Source organism: Theropithecus gelada, chromosome 13 (assembly GCF_003255815.1).
Source record: "Theropithecus gelada isolate Dixy chromosome 13, Tgel_1.0, whole genome shotgun sequence".
NCBI classification, from domain to species: Eukaryota; Metazoa; Chordata; class Mammalia; order Primates; family Cercopithecidae; genus Theropithecus; species Theropithecus gelada.
The window spans coordinates 98651639-98668795 of record NC_037681.1 but is presented as its reverse complement, the minus strand read 5'-3'; the positions used below and the strand labels follow the sequence as shown (position 1 = coordinate 98668795).

The 17157-nt window shown below is 36.7% G+C and overlaps 1 long non-coding RNA gene across 1 annotated transcript in view; it reads left to right on the top strand.

Annotated features, from left to right (window-relative positions):
• Nucleotides 1-17157, top strand: part of LOC112605269 — a 557341-nt gene that overhangs the window by 461017 nt on the left and 79167 nt on the right. Inside the window, exon 4 of the long non-coding RNA XR_003115386.1 lies at nt 11127-11248. This is a non-coding gene — a long non-coding RNA (uncharacterized LOC112605269). The remainder of the gene's footprint in view (nt 1-11126; nt 11249-17157) is intronic.

Genomic DNA, 17157 nt, shown 5'->3' with positions numbered 1-17157 from the left:
AGCATACTTTCTTTATCTACTAATGAATAACTGTTTTAAACAAAGACCCAAATTATTTAAGTCAACAATGAAAATAATGTAAGACACTCAAGAGAAGTTTTCATGTGATGGAATTCTAAAACAATAGCTTTTTCTTTTACTTCTACTTTTTTTTTTTTCTTTGAGATGGCATCTCACTCTGTTGCCCAGGCTGGAGTGCAATGGCACAATCTCAGCTCACTGCAACCTCCGTCTTGCAGGTTCAAGCAATTCTCCTGCCTCAGCCTCTCAAGTGACTGGGATTACAGGTTCATGCCATCATGGCCAGCTAATTTTTTTGTATTTTACTAGAGACGAGGTTTCACTGTGTTGCCCAGGCTGGTCTCGAACTCCTGAGCTCAGGCAATCCACCTGCCTTGGCCTCCCAAAGGGCTGGGAATTCAGGCTTGAGCCACCGTGCCCAGCCAACAATTGTTTTTTCTTACATCAGTAATAATTGGGTAGAAAATATAATTGAAAAATGATGAATGTTTAAAATAGCAAAATATTAAATATTTAGAAAAATAGCATAACAATGAATAAGTATAGAGAAAATTATTGAATTTTACTAAGCAAGATAAAATCTTTGAGCACATTCAAAGACCATTGTGTTAAAAGCCTTATTTTATCCAAACTGCTTTTCAAACCAAAAGCAATATTTTTCAGGTTCTAGACAATGATGTGCTCTTCTCATGGAATTTACCACATTTGCAACTCCTCTAATGAGTCAATTCATGGATGCAAAAAGGCCATTTGATAGAGTGAAGATAAAGAAAGACACGGTGTGAAGGGTAAATAATCTCTTCAATAGCTGTTGAAAGAGCACAAAGGCAGCCAATACACACATACATAAAGTGAAGGGCAAAGTTATACTGCATTAATGTCAGGACATTCATGTTATGCTGCAAATTACTACTCCTGAACAACTCATGGTGCATTCAGTCCAACTAGGAAGTTGTGGTATAGTTCAATAAAATTACTTAGATTTTTTGCAATTCCTGTCTCTTTAAATGCTATAGAAATTCTTGTAGAAAATCCTCTCTAGGCTGGGCATGGTGACTTATGTCTATAATCCCAGCCAGCATTTTGGGAGGCTGAGTCAGGAGAATTGCTTGAAGCCAGGAATTTGAGACCAGCCTGAATAACAAAGCAAGACCATGTCTGTACAAAAGATAGAAATCAAAAATTAAATTAAAAAAAAAAAAAAGGAAATCACCTCTAATTCAGGAGTCACTCATTACTCCTTACTGGAATAGACAGTTTTAGTTTAGAAAATCCTAAAATCTCTATATATCTGTATATTTGCAGAAACTGAAATTATATACAAGCAAAAGTTTATTTTATTTAATATTGCATCAGTAATATCTATTTGTGTATTTAAGATTGAGAGAGAAGGACAGAGGCAGAGATGACAGAGACAGATAAAACTATATTTCGGGCCAGGCACGGTGGCTCACGTCTGTAATCCCAGCACTTTGGGAGGCCGAGGCGGGCGAATCACAAGGTCAGGAGATCGAGACCATCCTGGCTAACACGGTAAAACCCCGTCTCTACTAAAAACACACACACACACACACACACACACAAAATTAGCCCAGCGTGGTGGCACACGCCTGTAGTCCCAGCTACCAGGGAGGCTGAGGCAGGAGACTGGCATGAACTCAGGAGGCCGAGCTTGCAGTGAGCCGAGATGGCGCCACTGCGCTCCAGCCTGGGTGACAGAGTGAGACTCTGTCTCAACAAACAAACAAACAAACATCTATATTTCGATCTGCATGCCTATTTATCAACAAGAAATGACCAGGTCTCTCAATAAACTACTCCACCTCCCACGCTCCCCGCCCCCCGCCCACATAGACACACACAAACACTATCAAGCATTATTGTGAAATAAAAAGAGAAATGTAGGTACAAATTGAGAAATAGACCAAAGTTCTGGATGGCAACTACTGAAATACTTTCATAATTAGTTTATAATTTTAAATCAAGTAAAATGAAATTCTATATTCAAAAGTTTATTTATATGCGTTACTAAATAAGAAAAGATTCTTGTAGGAATTTTTCCTGTGAATAAAATAATAAAATTGTTTTATGTTTGTCATAACTGTGCAGGTATTTTCTTTTTTGTGTGTAAATTTATGTAATTTCAAATTTATAACATTTACAAGGATTAATATAATAACTTTCACCAGGATTTTCCGTGTATGCCCCTATTTGATTTGTTCATATTTTGCTCCTATTTTCTCTGTTTTTCTTCTTCTCCCTCTCCTCTCATTCTCTTTCTTATTTATCTTCTTTTAGATATTTTCTCAGTATCTAAAATATGTTTGCATATGTATGTATACTCTTGTGTATGTGTATGATATATATTTTTTCTTTTGAAAACAAGAAAATAGAAATTCTGTTCCTTTCCTCTTAATAATTTAATTCTAATATCACAAGAAGAAGAAAATTATGTTAGGTTTAGTTTCTTTGCCAAAACTGAAGAAATATAAATACAACACGATTGCCTCATATTCATACTCAAATTGTTTCAAATGCCTAATAATGCCATTAAAGACTGATGACTTTTTCCCATACAGGAGTCACATTGCATTTACTTAACATGTGTTTTTAGTCAACTTTAATTCAGAGAAAATCCTGAGCCTTTACATTTGTTTCTGTGCCTACATCACTGGCCAGTTATTTTGTTGAATGTCTCTCTGTTTAATTCTGTTGGATGTTTACTCATTAGCAATTCGATGTATATACTCTTGGCAGGTACACAACTGAAACAATGTGTCCATTTCAGTGCATTGTATTAGCGAGAACATGGAATTTGCTTCCATAATAGTGATATTAGTTTTGATGATATAATTAATATGGTATTCTCCAATTTTCTTCACTGTATTTTTCCCCTTTGTAATGTAACAGTACTTTTTACACAGACACTTCGAGACTAGTTTTAGCACTCAATATTGGGTTTCTAACTTCATCATTTCTTTTACTTTTATTAGTTACCATTATACTATAACAAGCTTTCTTTCCCGTTACTAAATTTTAGCTTGAAAGTTTTGAAACAGCTCAAGTCAGTAATACAATATAGGTTAGGATTAAGTCTATTAGGCTCCAGTCATACAATAGAATACCATAACTATTCACATCATAATGGATGGATAGATAGACAGATACAAAAATACATGCATACATGCAGACTATTTGTCATAGGAGTTTAGATTCACCACAAAACTGATTAGAAGGTACAGAGATTTCCCATATACCCCCAGCCTCCCACAAGCATATTCTCCCCCAATATCAATATGCCTCACCACCATTTTACCTTCATTATACCTGATGAAGCCTACACTGATACATCGTTATCAACCAGTCTATATTTTACGTTAGAGTTTACTCTTTGTGTTATACATTCCAATGACATGAATCCATCATTGTAGTATCATACAGAGTAGTGGTCATTACCCTAAAAATCCTGTATGCTACAAATATTCATTCCTTCCTCCTTTCCAATTCCTATCAATCATTGATCTTTTTACTGTCTTCATAGTTTTGTTTTTCCAGAATATCTTCCTTATATTGGGAATTAAATGATATGCAGCCTGTTCAGGCTGGTTTTCACTTAGTAATATGCATTGAAGAACATTTTAATGGCTTAATAGCTCATATCTTTTTGGCACTAATTAATATGCCGTTGTCTGGATGTAACACAATTTACCCATTTCCCTGATGAAGGAAATCTTGATTGTTCCTTAGTTTTGACAATTACAAGTAAAGGTACTCTAATAATCAGAGTGCAGATTTTTACATGGACATACATTTTTTACTTCTTTTGGTAAATATCAAAGGGCACAATTTTGGGGTTGTAAGGTACCAGTGTATTTAGTTTTTAAGAAACAACCAAATTTCTCCCAAAGTGGTTGGACCATTTTGCACTTCCACCAGCACTCAATGAGAGTTTCTGTTGCTGTCCATCCTTACGAGCATTTGGTGTTCTCAGTGTTCTGGATTTTGGCCATTCTAATAGATGTGTAGTAATATATATTATTGTTATTTTAATTTTTGTTTCTCTAATGTCATATGATGTAGAACACCTTTTCATATGCTTATTAGCCATCAAAATATCTTCTTTGATGAGGTGTTTGTTAATTCCTTGCTTCATTTTGTAACTGAGTTGTTCATTTTTTTTTTATTGTTGACTTTTAAGTGTTCTTCGGGTATTTTAAATAATTCTTTATCAGATACATTTTTCACAAACATTGTTTTCTCCCAGGCTGTGGCTCGTCTTCTTGTCCTTTTGACAGTGTCTTTCAGAGAGCAGAAGTTTTATATTTTAATTTTGTCCAATTTATTAATTTTTTTCCCCACAGATTGAGCCTTTAGTGGTATATCTAAAAAGCTGGCCAGGCATGGTGGCTCACGCCTGTAATCCTAGCACTTTGGGAGGGTGAGGCGGGAGGATCACGAGGTCAGGAGTTTGAGACCAGCCTGACGAACATGGTGAAACCCCCTCTCTACTAAAAATACAAAAATTAGCCAGGTGTGGTGGTGTGAGCCTGTAATCCTAGCTACTTGGGAGGCTGAGGCAGAAGAATCACTTGAACCCAGGAGGCAGAGGTTGCAGTGAGCTGAGATCATGCCACTGCACTCCAGCCTGGGTGACAGAACGAGACTCCATCCCCCCTCACCGCAAAAAAAAAAAAAAAAAAAAAAGCCATCACCAAACCCAAGATTTTCTCCTACATTATGGTCCAGGAATTTTATAGGTTTGTGTTTTACGTTTAGGTCTGTGATCCAGTTTTTTTGTTGTTGTTAATTTTGTGAAGAGTGTAAAATCTGTATTTAGATTAATTTTTGTTACATGTAGAATGACTGTTGTTCCAACATCATTTGTTGAGAAAGACCATCTTTTCTTCATTGTATTGCACAGGCTCCTCTGTCAAAGATCAGTTGACTCTATGTTGGTCTATTTTGAAGATTTTTATTCTAGTTCATTTAATCTATGTGATCATTCTTTTACCAAGAACACATTGGCTTGATTTCTGTAGCTGTATAGTAAGTCTTCAAGTCGGTAGTATCAGTCTTCCAACTTTGTTTTTCTCCTTAAGTATTGTGTTGGCTATTCTGATCTTCTGCCTCTCCATACAAACTTTAGAATCAGTTTATTGATATCTACAAAGTAATTCACTGGTATTTTTACTGGGATTGCATTAATTCTCTAGATCAAATTGAAAAGAACTAACATCTTGACAGTATTGAGTCTTTCTACATGCAAATATAGAATATCTTCACTTAGTTTGTTTTGATATTTTTCTTCAAAGTTTTGTAGTTTTCCTCATGTAGATCTTGTACTCATTTTTCTAGGTAGATGATTATATTAGAAGATGGTGCAGACATATATTTTTGACATTAAAACCTTAAAAAGTTATTAAAATGTGTCATTATAAAGAAACAGAAAAATAAACCCACTTCAAACCACATTTTCTTACTACTCCATACTTCTACTAAGAGCTTTGAAAGATCTTTGTATAAAAGCATATCTAATTTTAAAATCCCAGGGATCACCAATATAATTGAAATGATTAAATACATATAAAATACAAAAGCAGCAGAATAAATTTTGAGGAAGGGGAGTCAGAGTACTACTATCAAACACAGTTTCAGAAAATGTGGGTAACAAGTAATATTTATTCTTCATTGTGTGCATCCATAAAAATTCTGTATTGATATCCATCTTTCCTTGAGATGAAGATGCATGCATTTTTTGTATTTTTATTTTACGGAATTAAATAATTGCAGAAGTAATTTTTTCAGTTATTTTTTGGAACACAGAGCTCTCTCCTTTATGTTCCCCCTAGAATTAGTCCACCTAAATGGGATGCTCATAAATATATGCTTTTTTCTTTTTTTTGAGACAGAGTCTCACTCTGTTACCCAGGCTGGAGTGAAGTGGCACGATCTCGGCTCACTGCAAGCTCAGCTTCCTGGGTTCAGGACATTCTCCTACCTCAGCCTCCCAAGTGGCTGGGACTACAGGCGCCCACCACCATGCCTGGCTAATTTTTTTGTACTTTTAGTAGAGACGGTGTTTCACTGTGTTAGCCAGGATGGTCTTGGTCTCCCAAAGTGCTGGGATTATAGGCGCGAGCCACCGTGCCCGGCCAATATATGCATTTTTTTTAACTTTAAAGCTATAAAAAGTTTAAGCATTCAATTAATATTTTTGAGGACCAAGTATATGCAAAGAGTGTAGAGGATTCAAATATAATGGAAGAATTGTAATTACTTCGTTACCATGCTAAATAGAAACCATTGCAGCCACAGTTGTTCTTTTCTAGTGCCTTCTGAGTAGACACTTTTTGTCATTTTTCCTTCATTTTTTATCCAGAACAAAGTCTGGCACAGAGCTCTGCATATAGAAAGTGTCCAGTTCTTTCTTGAACTTGTACATAAAATTTACAACTCCACTGAAAAATCTGTAGTTGAAGAGAATAAATACAATTTAAAGTAATGAACATATAAAATATACAGAAAAATATAACACATCAGATAGTTGTACTCTAAAGTGCCACAGAGTTGCCATCAATGGCAATTATTTGTCACATCTCAGTGAATTCATTTGAGAGATTCTTAATATTACTCTAGAGATACTCAACAGTATTAGAGTAAACTTTACTGAGGAGAAAGAATAAATAAATTTAACAGTATTAGAATAATCTTTACTGAGGAGAAAGAATAAGTGGACCTTCTCCCACCCCTGACACCCCCTGACACAACCCCTAAAGAACTGAAGAGTACTCAGCCGACTTTTTCTCCCTTTATAGAAGCTCTCTCTATCTCAAAGGAGAAGTATTCTGTTGGCATTTTTATATCTTGTTTGGAGCTAGTGTGGGCTCTTGTGACAAGCATATAAAAGAAAAACAGATGATTTTCTTTCTCTTTTAATACATAAAATGGATGCTATCTAACTTTTTGATATAATGTTTCTGGATCCTTCAATACTTTAAATATTCCAAAAACCATAGGATGTCTAAACCACAGGAATTTATATGATGTAGTATTATAGATTTTGAGATACATAGAAATCTAAGAGATAGATTATATTAGCGTACTGAAGATGGCAACACCAAAAGCCTTCACTCAGGTTTTCTTTTGTCTCCTAGGAGGTGTAACTAGCTACAGTGATACGGAGATTACTGGTATATGGCGAAAAGCTAATACAGTGGTTCCTACATACTCATGGGCTCTACGTCCCTAGATTCCACTAACCGCAGATTGAAAATATTTTTAAAAAGAAAATAGATGGGTATGTCTCTCCTGAACATGTACAGACTTTTTCTTCTTGTCATTATTTTCTAAACAACATAGTATAACAACTATTCACACAGTATTTAATTGCTATTAGGTGTAATAAGTAAAGATGATAAAATAGACGGGAAGATATGTGTAGGTCACATGAAAATACTACACCTTGTTATACCAGGGACTTGAGCATAAGTAAATTTTGATGTCTTCAGGGGTCCTGGAGCCCATCACCCACAGATATTGAGGGACACCTGTACTGAGGGTAAAAGTATCCTCTGAGGCACAAATAAAGTGGTTTCACCCTCATTCATGGCATCCCGTGGCCACTTTTTTTTTCTCTCTGTCACTCTCCTCACTGTCTTTCTTTCTTTTATTCACTTCCCCTCTTTCATTTTCCCACCCCCAAACCTAGAGTAAACTGGACTTTGAGGTTTAAGGCACAGTTCTCCAGAATGTCAAATCTGCCCAAAACTTCTGACCCCAGCTGCAAGAAATTAGGGTTACAGGGAAGAGTCCGAAATTAAAAAAAGAGAGTCCTACAAGACAACTTTTAAAACCACACTCATGTTTAATAATTCACTAAAAAGACCCATGAAATGCATAGCGAGCTACTATACTTATGGGTATTTATACTCATGGATGTACTTATTAAGGGGAAAGGTTACAAACTAGAATCAGCTAAAGAGAGAGACTCTTAGGGCTGACTGCCGGAGAGTACTAAATTTGAAATTTGCATTGTCCTCAGGATTTATTACCTGCTGATATTCATGTGTGAAAATATGCCTGGGGTATTACCAACCCAGAAGTTCACTTGAGTTTTAGGATCCAGTCTTATGGAGACTTCATTATGTAGGCACAATTGGTTTATTGCCCACATGGCTAAATGCAGTCTCTATAACAGTGAAAGCCTTCTGACTCAAATCCCCACCCTAAATCCATGGCTGTCTTTCTGAAATGATCAGCTGCCACACTGACTGTCATGTGTGGCTGTGCAAACTCTGAGTCTTCTCCTTAGCCTAAGCTATCAGTTGTCAGAGGAGCCCACCATGAGTAAAAAAGGATCAGGAGAATCTGTATTACCTAGAAACTTGTAGGAAATAAAATTCCTGAGCTATTCCCAGGCTACTGCATCAGAAATTATGTGAAAGGGGCCCAGAAATCCGTTTTTAACAAGCCCTCCAGGTGATTCTCATTCATGCTCAAGTTTGTAATCCATTATTCTAATCCTGAGACCCATAATAATCATGTGATAAGGGAGAAAAAAGAGTAGAGTTTAAGAGCTTTTTCAGAGAATCAATATCACTTTAAAAACAAGTAGTATTTGAATACACAGATTGCTATTCGTTTAGTTCTTAAAATTTAAATTAAGTTCTTTATATTTATGTAGAGAAAATTTACATGAGACACCTTCTTTATCTTCCTTTCTGGCATCTTTTGTTTCATTTTCAAAAGTTACTAATTTAGGGTAACAGAAATTATCAAAGAAGTGTGCAAGAATATTTTTAATGAAATAAAAGCTATGCCTACATTGTCAATGTTGGGTTTGTATAGAGTATTTTTTTTTCCAGTTGAAAACAAAGATTATTCTCTCTTAAGTGAAGAACTTGTATCATATTCTGAAATATGAAATAACTTTTTTAATAGCTCAGCTATAAACCATTCAACTTGGGGTCCATGATATGAAGGCCGACAGTTTGTAATGTAGGATTTAATTAAATTGGGCACTGCTATAATTAAGGGTTTTGAGTTATTAATGCATCACTCTGGCAAACATTTAATTTTTTATCTCTCTAGTGAAACCCATATTAACAGAGGATATTAGGACAGTTAAATAGAATTTGCTGCAGAAATGGTTTGGATTTTTAGATGTAATTCACCATAATACACTGCAGTAATTGTTTTCATTTCAAATAAAAAAGAGAACTTTTAGAAGCTCAAGAATATGAGTATAGTCTGAAATAAGAGAGCAATTCCATTTTTTAAAATCTTTTTTTTTTTTTTTTTTTTGAGATGGAGTCTCACTCTGTCACCCAGGCTGGAGTGCAGTGGTGCGATCTCTGCTCACTGCAAGCTCTGCCTCCCGGGTTCACACCATTCTCCTGCCTCAGCCTCCTGAGTAACTGGGACTACAGGCACCCAGCACCACGCCTGGCTAATTTTTGTTTTTATATTTTTAGTAGAGACGGGGTTTCACCGTGTTAGCCAGGATGGTCTCGATCTCCTGACCTCGTGAACCACCCACCTCAGCTTCCCAAAGTGCTGGGATTACAGGCTTGAGCCACTGCGCCCAGCCTCATTTTTAAAAATCTTATATCAGGTATAATAAAACTAACTTGGAGAAGAAATTGCTCTAAATGTTCAATGTTGAAAATCTGTCTATGCTTACCCCAAACCACCCCAGCAGTTTGGGCTCTCAAATGGCATCTGAAGTTTAGGTTATTTTAGTATCACACACTATTTTAGAAAATATTTTGCATATTTCATTTGCATCTACACAAGGCAAAGGGGCAGACAGATGTTTAACCTGTTGATTACCAGTTTTCTCTAATAGTTGATATTAATTAAAAGCATCATTTTTATTTATCCACCATAGGCTCTTAATGACTCTCCCAAGTAGAGGTATTTTTCTTAGTCCATATTCCAAGCAGACGCAGTGATATTCTTTCACTGATAGTTAGAATCTGAACTCTGGAGTGTAGAACCACAAAGTCCAGCATTTCCCAGAGAAATTAAGGAACTTTAGTTTCAGGGTTCACTCTGCCATAAAACAAGCCCAAACTTACATAAAATTGATTTGCCAGGCATGGTGGCTCAGGCCTGTAGTCCCAGCACTTTTGGAGGCAGAAGCGGGTGGCTCACCTGAGGTCTGGAGTTTGAGATCAGCCTGACCAACATGGAAAAACTCCGTGTCTACTAAAAATGCAAAATTAGCTGAGTGTGGTGGCAGGCACCTGTAATACCAGCTACTCAGGAGGCTAAGGCAGGAGAATCACTTGAACCCAGGCGGTGGAGGTTGAGGTGAGCTGAGATCACACCATTACAGTCCAGCCTGGGCAACAAGAGTGAATCTCCATCTCAAAAAATAAAAAATAAGTAAAAATAAAATAAAAGAAAAAATTTAAAAAAGATTCAAATTATTTGACAGTATATTATAAATTATGAGGAGTCATCTGGTTAGAAAATATAGAAAATGTTATTTATTTCAACATTGATACAACTTAATTTAGCACAGGGTCTCTTTTTCACTCTGCTCATAATACAGTTCCAGAGAACACACATTGGAAAATGCTGTTATAATGAAAAGAGGGCTGGTTTAGGCATTAAGAGACCCCAAATCAATCCTGCTTTCATTATTTGCTAACGGTATGAGCTTAGAAAAATTAATTAAATTCTTGAAGATTCAGTTTCTCACCTCTTTTTAAAACAAGGTTGCTAACTATACCTACAGGCTTGTTGTGAGGATTAAATGAATATATAGTCTTAGAATCTTGATAAACTTTAAAGTGCAATTGAAAAGTTCATTTTAATTTCTTTGTCTTGTCAACTAAAAATAATCTAAAAGGTCAGTATCTAGTTTAAAGAGAGTTTATTCAAGCACAAAATGTAAGGGCAGACTGCCCGGGAAGCTAAGATTCCGAAGAATGGAAGTCAGTGTTCTGAGCTATAGAAGTTTGGGTTGAATTATAAAGACGAAATTTAGGGAAGTTTAAAAGATGTTCAGTATCTTTCTATTTAATGCTTAATGTCTAGTTACAATGATTTGATTAATTTAGTTGGTCTTTTCAACCTTTTTTTTTTTTTTTTTTCAGACAGGTTCTTGCTCTGTCACCCAGGCTGGAGTGTAGTGGTGTAATCCCGGCTCACGGCAGCCTTGAATTCCCAGGCTCAAGTGATTCTCCTACTTCAGCTTCCAGAGTAGCTGGGACTACAGGTATGTGCCACCACGCCTGGCAAACTTTTTTAAAAATCTGTAGAAACAGCATGTCCCTATGCTGCCCTAGGCTGGTCTCAAACTCCTGTCCTCAAGCAATCCTCCTGCCTCAGCCTCCTAAAATACTAAAATACTGTGATTACAGGTATGAGCCCTGCACCCAGTAAAAATGTTTTTTTTCTTTTGGAAGGGTATATTTAACATTCCACACTGAAGATATAACCTACACAGGGTCTTGGGTGCCATTTGGTCTGAGTTATGTAGAGGATAATGAAGGAGGCAGTTAATCTATAACAAAGATCAGTGATAAAAATGAAGGGGAGGTCTGGTCTCTGGTCTGTCCTAGTCGTTTACAGAACAAGAACCGAGGAAGAGAGTTAACCTATAATCTGAGAAGCACAATTGCAAACATGTTATGTAAAGCAGTCTCCAAGGCTTAACTTCTCCCTTGTTATAATACATTTAAAGAGTCCTACAATTTTATTTTCTTTTATATTTTCTCCTTTTCTTAAAATTTTTCATAGAAAGCATTGCAGAAGAATAATGTATTTAGGGCAAAATCACACATCACTCCAGAGTTCAGATTCTACACTCCAGAGTTCAGATTCTAACTAGGAAACTAATAAAAACTCAAAAACAATGGTTAGGGCTGGAATCTAATAACAGGTATCTTATAGTTTTCCTCTGAAACAAAATAGTTCCCTCTTTAGTTCCCAATTTTTACCAAATAGAAATCTTAGTAAGACCAATTTACTTGCAAAGCAAGTTTTGGTGTTATACTTGGCATGATTATTTGCATAAAGTGCAACAGAGATAGTGAATGGCCATATGGCATTTTAAAATTGGCTTTTCTGGAACGTTTTTCATAAGGTATAACTTATTAGACTTGTAAAAGCCTTTCTAGGTCAAGAAGCAAAGACGGTGATTCACAATGAGACTGTGCCTATACAAATTGGGTGAAATGATCTTATTTTGCCATCCCAAAATATCTTGAGGTTCCTGGGCCTGTCAGGAAGTGACATTCTTTACTTGCCACAAGATCAGGAATCTTTAAGAGAACTATGTAGACAAGGTACCAGGCCAGTCTTTCCAAAGGGCTTTTTTTTTATCAGCTCCATGAGGTCAACCGTAATTCCTCAAAGTAGTGTAGTCAGATCTTAAAATACACCATTCCAGTCAAAGCCCTGGTAAATAAAACAAACAAACAAACAAAAACCAATGTCTTCTATTGTGTACTGTTGCAAACAAAAAAAAAACATATTCTTATTGAATTTATACAAATGACTATATTTCCATAAATCAAGAATACTCAGAAACAGCCCCCAAATTCTGGAGAAGTCAGTTTAAGAGAAAAGCAAACATTTTAATTTTCCTCACAAATATGTGCTTTACCCAATTTCTGTGAGCTATAGATCAAAAGAAGAAAGGTTTTCTTGACTCGGGAAAACATCATATAAAAAGAATTAGCACTCTTAAAAAAAAGTCATAAAAATTATTTTAGTACACTACTAGTTCAATTCCATGTAATTAATTATTGTTCTGCTTGATGTTGGGTTACCAATTCTTACGAATGACGAATACATCAGCTATTTAATTAAATTGTGAAACTTTTTAAACAGTCCAATTGTATGATCTTCTGTATTCAAGAGGACTGGTCAATGTCTTTTAAAATAATTTTCTATCTTAAAAAGGCAAAATTTGGACTGTAGCCAATTGCAAACCACTTTTTGACAAACGACTTAAGATAGCCATGGCTAAAGATACAATTGATAAGAAAATTTGGTTATTTATGTGGCATACAACAATTTAACATGACAATCATAATTATGGCTGATAATATATACCAAAACATACAAGAATTTAGGAATATCATACAATTTTGGAGCACATATTAATTCACATTTAAATATAAACGATGTTAGAATTTGAAATTTGATTTGGGGAAGTATGTGAAATATCAAAAATTTAAAATGTTTAATATCAAAATAGAACCACAGGTCAATTCCTTTTGGCAGAGTGATATTTCAAATATTTTAAAAAGAAAAATCCTGTACTCTTTTAGAGAGGACACTATTCCCCCAAAATCAAAAGATCCAATGAAATAGTATGAGCCCAACAGAATCTAACTCTCCCTGCATTCCTTTTGTCAGTTTACTGACAAAACCCCCCAAATCTTTTACTATCAATTATTAATAGTACATGAAATTCTTGTTCAAAGGAGAAAGCTGAATTTCATTTTATATTAGTGTGTTATCAGTACTAAGGCTAATTTGAATAAAACCTTATAAACAAATGCATCTAATATTAACGAACTTTGACCACATAAGATTTCCACCGTTTTATAACCTCTTACAAAACCTTTGTATTTTTTTCTTCCCTCCAACATATCAGATCAACTTATGCCCTTCCTTCCTTCCTTGCTTCCTTCCTTCCTTCTTTCTTTCTTTCCCTCCCTCCCTTCCTTCCTTTCTTCCTTCCTTTTTTCTCTCTCCTCCCTCCCTTCCTCCCTTCCTCCCTTTCTTCCTTCCTTCCTTCTTTCTCTATCCTCCCTCCCTCCCTACCTTCCTTCCTTTCTTCCTTCCTTCTCTCTCTCCTTCCTCACTCCATCCCTCCCTCCCTCTCTCTTTTTCTTTTTTCTTTCCTTCCTTCCTTATTTCTCTCTCTCTCTCTCTTTCTGTCTTTCTTTCTTTCTCTTTCATCTCACTGTGTTGTCCAGGCTGGTCCAGTAATCCACCTACTTCCACTTCCCAAAGTGCTTGCATTACTGGTGTGTGTCACCATGCTGAGCCTAAATTCATTTGGTTATACATAAATATAATCTTTCTTTCATTTTGAAACAAACTTTAAGTAACCTTTAAAGTAGATAAATTTATATTGTCTCTAATAAAACCATATTTTAATCTCTTTTTTTTATAAACTTGAAAAAAACATTCCATTAGCTGTGGCAAATGCAACGGGTTTGCAGCAAACTTTGTACTTGCCTCCTCAAAGCAAAGAATTTGGCTCAGGGGCATAAGGCAGAGGGAGAGACCAAGGCAAGTTTTAGAGCAGGAATGAAAGGAAGTAAAGTACACTTGGAGGAGGCAAAAGCAGGCAACTTGAGAGCACCAAGTACCTCATCCACACTTGGACTCGGGGTACTTACACATTAGCATGCTTGGGGGGGTTTGCATTTCTCCTCCCTTGGTGTTTCCTTGAGGCAGTCTGTCTACAAGCACAGTAATCTGCCAGCTCCTGGGAGGGGCCACATTCACTGTGTTTACTGAAATTGTGTGCATGCTCATTTGAGGCATTTTTCCCTTACCAGTTGAATGTTTTTAGAGGGAGGTCATATATCAGTTAAATTTCACCATTTGTCCTCTTAGTATCCATGGTTGAGCCTGCTTGCCTAACTCCCGAAATCTTATCGGAAATCTGCAATCTGCTTATCACCAGGTTCAGATGTTTCCTAACTATTGGGAGACTGCCTTTTCCCGGTGTGGGCTGCAACCAATTATTATTTTAAAGAGAGACTTTAACAATCATCTGATGGGCACCTGACATTCCTCAGTATGGGGGGCACTCTCCTGCCCAACTCATGCCTGCCTAGCTACCTCACATTTCCCCTGTCAAGAGTCTGTGACCCAATTCTTTGGGAAAATAGACAGAGGTCAGTCTTCTGTAACTGCTTCCTGCTGACAAAGGGACCGTGGTGGTTGTTTCATGGGTTTTGAACTCTTGCTAACTGTCAGGGAAGTGTGGCTCTGTGGGTTGGTGAAAGTGCTATTCAGCCAGGTTCAAGGGAGACGGGGCAGAATTTTGCCTCTGCTGTGTCCCACTAATGGACATTCTAAGGGTTCTTTATAGAAGGGTGGATCTTAAATATTGAGAGGCCAGTATCCCTCACTGAGGGTTATCTGGAGCTTGATGGCCTAAAGATGAGAAGAGACAAATCACATTATTAGGTTTAGAAGACATGGACCAAAAAGGAGCAAGAATAAGAGAGTAACAAGTAGGCCTAAAAAGGGAAGAAACTAGGAGAATCATTTCCAGGTTCTTTCCCAATTTAAGCAATACTAAGAGGCTTGTTCCCGTAAATGAGAGGCTTCATTTAGGAGTTGTTTGATGTTGTCATGTACATCTGCTGATTTATTTACCTAAAAGCAACATTCTTCATCTAAGGCTAAACAAATTCCTCTATGTGCTGCCATTAACGTATCTACTCCTCAACAATTTTGGAAGGCTATGATTGCTAAAGAGCCCATTTGTTCTTGCATGGTTACCAAAGTTTTAGCCATGGTGTCAATCTTGTTGGCTATTTTCTTTGAGAGTTGGCTATAGGTCAAGAAGACTTCTGTAATTCCTGCAATTCCAGGTCCTGTACCAGTTATAATGCCAAGTCCCATGAGAAGGGGGAATTAACTGGATAACCCTCCTTACCCTGGGCATAATGGAACGCCTATAGATTGGTACTGAAAGAGAGAGATTGCCAAGGGCTATGAAGATATGCAGGAATACATAGCCTGTTGTGTAAGTTCCAATACAGCTAGTAGAGAAGCATTGGCAAACTAAGTGGCCAAGAACATAGAAGTTTCCTTGCATTTTAAGACAGGTGAAGATGTCAAAACAAAATAAAAGCCTGACTTTTTCCAGGATAGCTAGGGGACATAGCTGACTCTTTATGTTCCCAGTCCTTACCTAGAATTTAATGACTTTAAAGCAGGCAATTTGTACAGTTATTAAAATTCATAGCATCAATTTATGACCTTAAAGCATTCAGTACTACTAATACCCTTTAAAATTGTACTACATTACTTTCACAAATTCCATTTTATGTATCTTCTTATGACTTACATGGACCATTTATGACATGTTTGGACTTTTTGACGTCCTAAACATTCCTCTTTTTAAACAACCGTTTATTTCAGTTTAGGACAAGAATTTACCAAACAAAATCTCTTTTTATACAATATCTTTTCTTTACTACCTTCCTTACCAAAAATACTTATTTACTTTTATAACCTTTAATTAGACAGAAGTCTTTTTTCTTTTGTTAGGAAGTTATAATTTTACTACATGTTGCTATGTGAGTCCAGTAAAGAGGGGAACAGACAAGGTTATCTACCTACGTAGAAGTTATCCCCAGTTTATCTGGGGATAAAAGATTGCTCAGATAAATGTTTGCTAGGACTTGTCAAGATAAGTGTGGGCTGTTTCTAAACCCCTGAGGTTGGAATTTCCAGGTTATCATTATTGGTTAAAGATTTATGTGTAAATAGCAGATGAATTTAGATGTTGGAGAAATATTAAGCAGGCACCCATTTTGGAAAGTGTGTTTTTACCCCAAAGGAGTACGATTCTTTTATTTTGGAGGTACAGGGTGCCATTTGCCCTTATTACCCAACAGGATTTGGAGGACAGTGGCTCAGAGAAGATTAGCACAGAGTAGGCAGCCCTTAAACCCAAAAGAGAAATTTGTAATTTCACTTCCTACCTGTAGGGTTTCCCTTGGCTTTGCTCTGTTGATAATCATATCTGATTTGGAAGCCAGCTGGAAGAGAGAGCCCCTTCAGCTCAAGGCCATCAGGGCCTGGGATTCTGTCCCAGGGCCCTTCGGACCTCAGGGCCATCCTGTTTCCAGTGGCCAAGCTTGCGGCAGAGAAGCTAAGTCAGGTAGGGCTTTTTTCCATTTATCCCACTGGGGAAGTTTGCCTTCCAGTGGCCTGGATTCTCACACTGATGATGACAGTTACTTGCAAAGGTATTCTGAGGACAATCTGAAGTGGGCTTCAGGCCTGGTAAACCAGTCAATAGCTGAGCCTGCCTCTTGTCCATGTTTCTTCTTCTTCCTAGTCTTTATTTATTCTTTATTCTTCTCTTTTATAAAACACTGGGGAGGCTAATTTGAGGATTTTCTGTATAAGGGCATT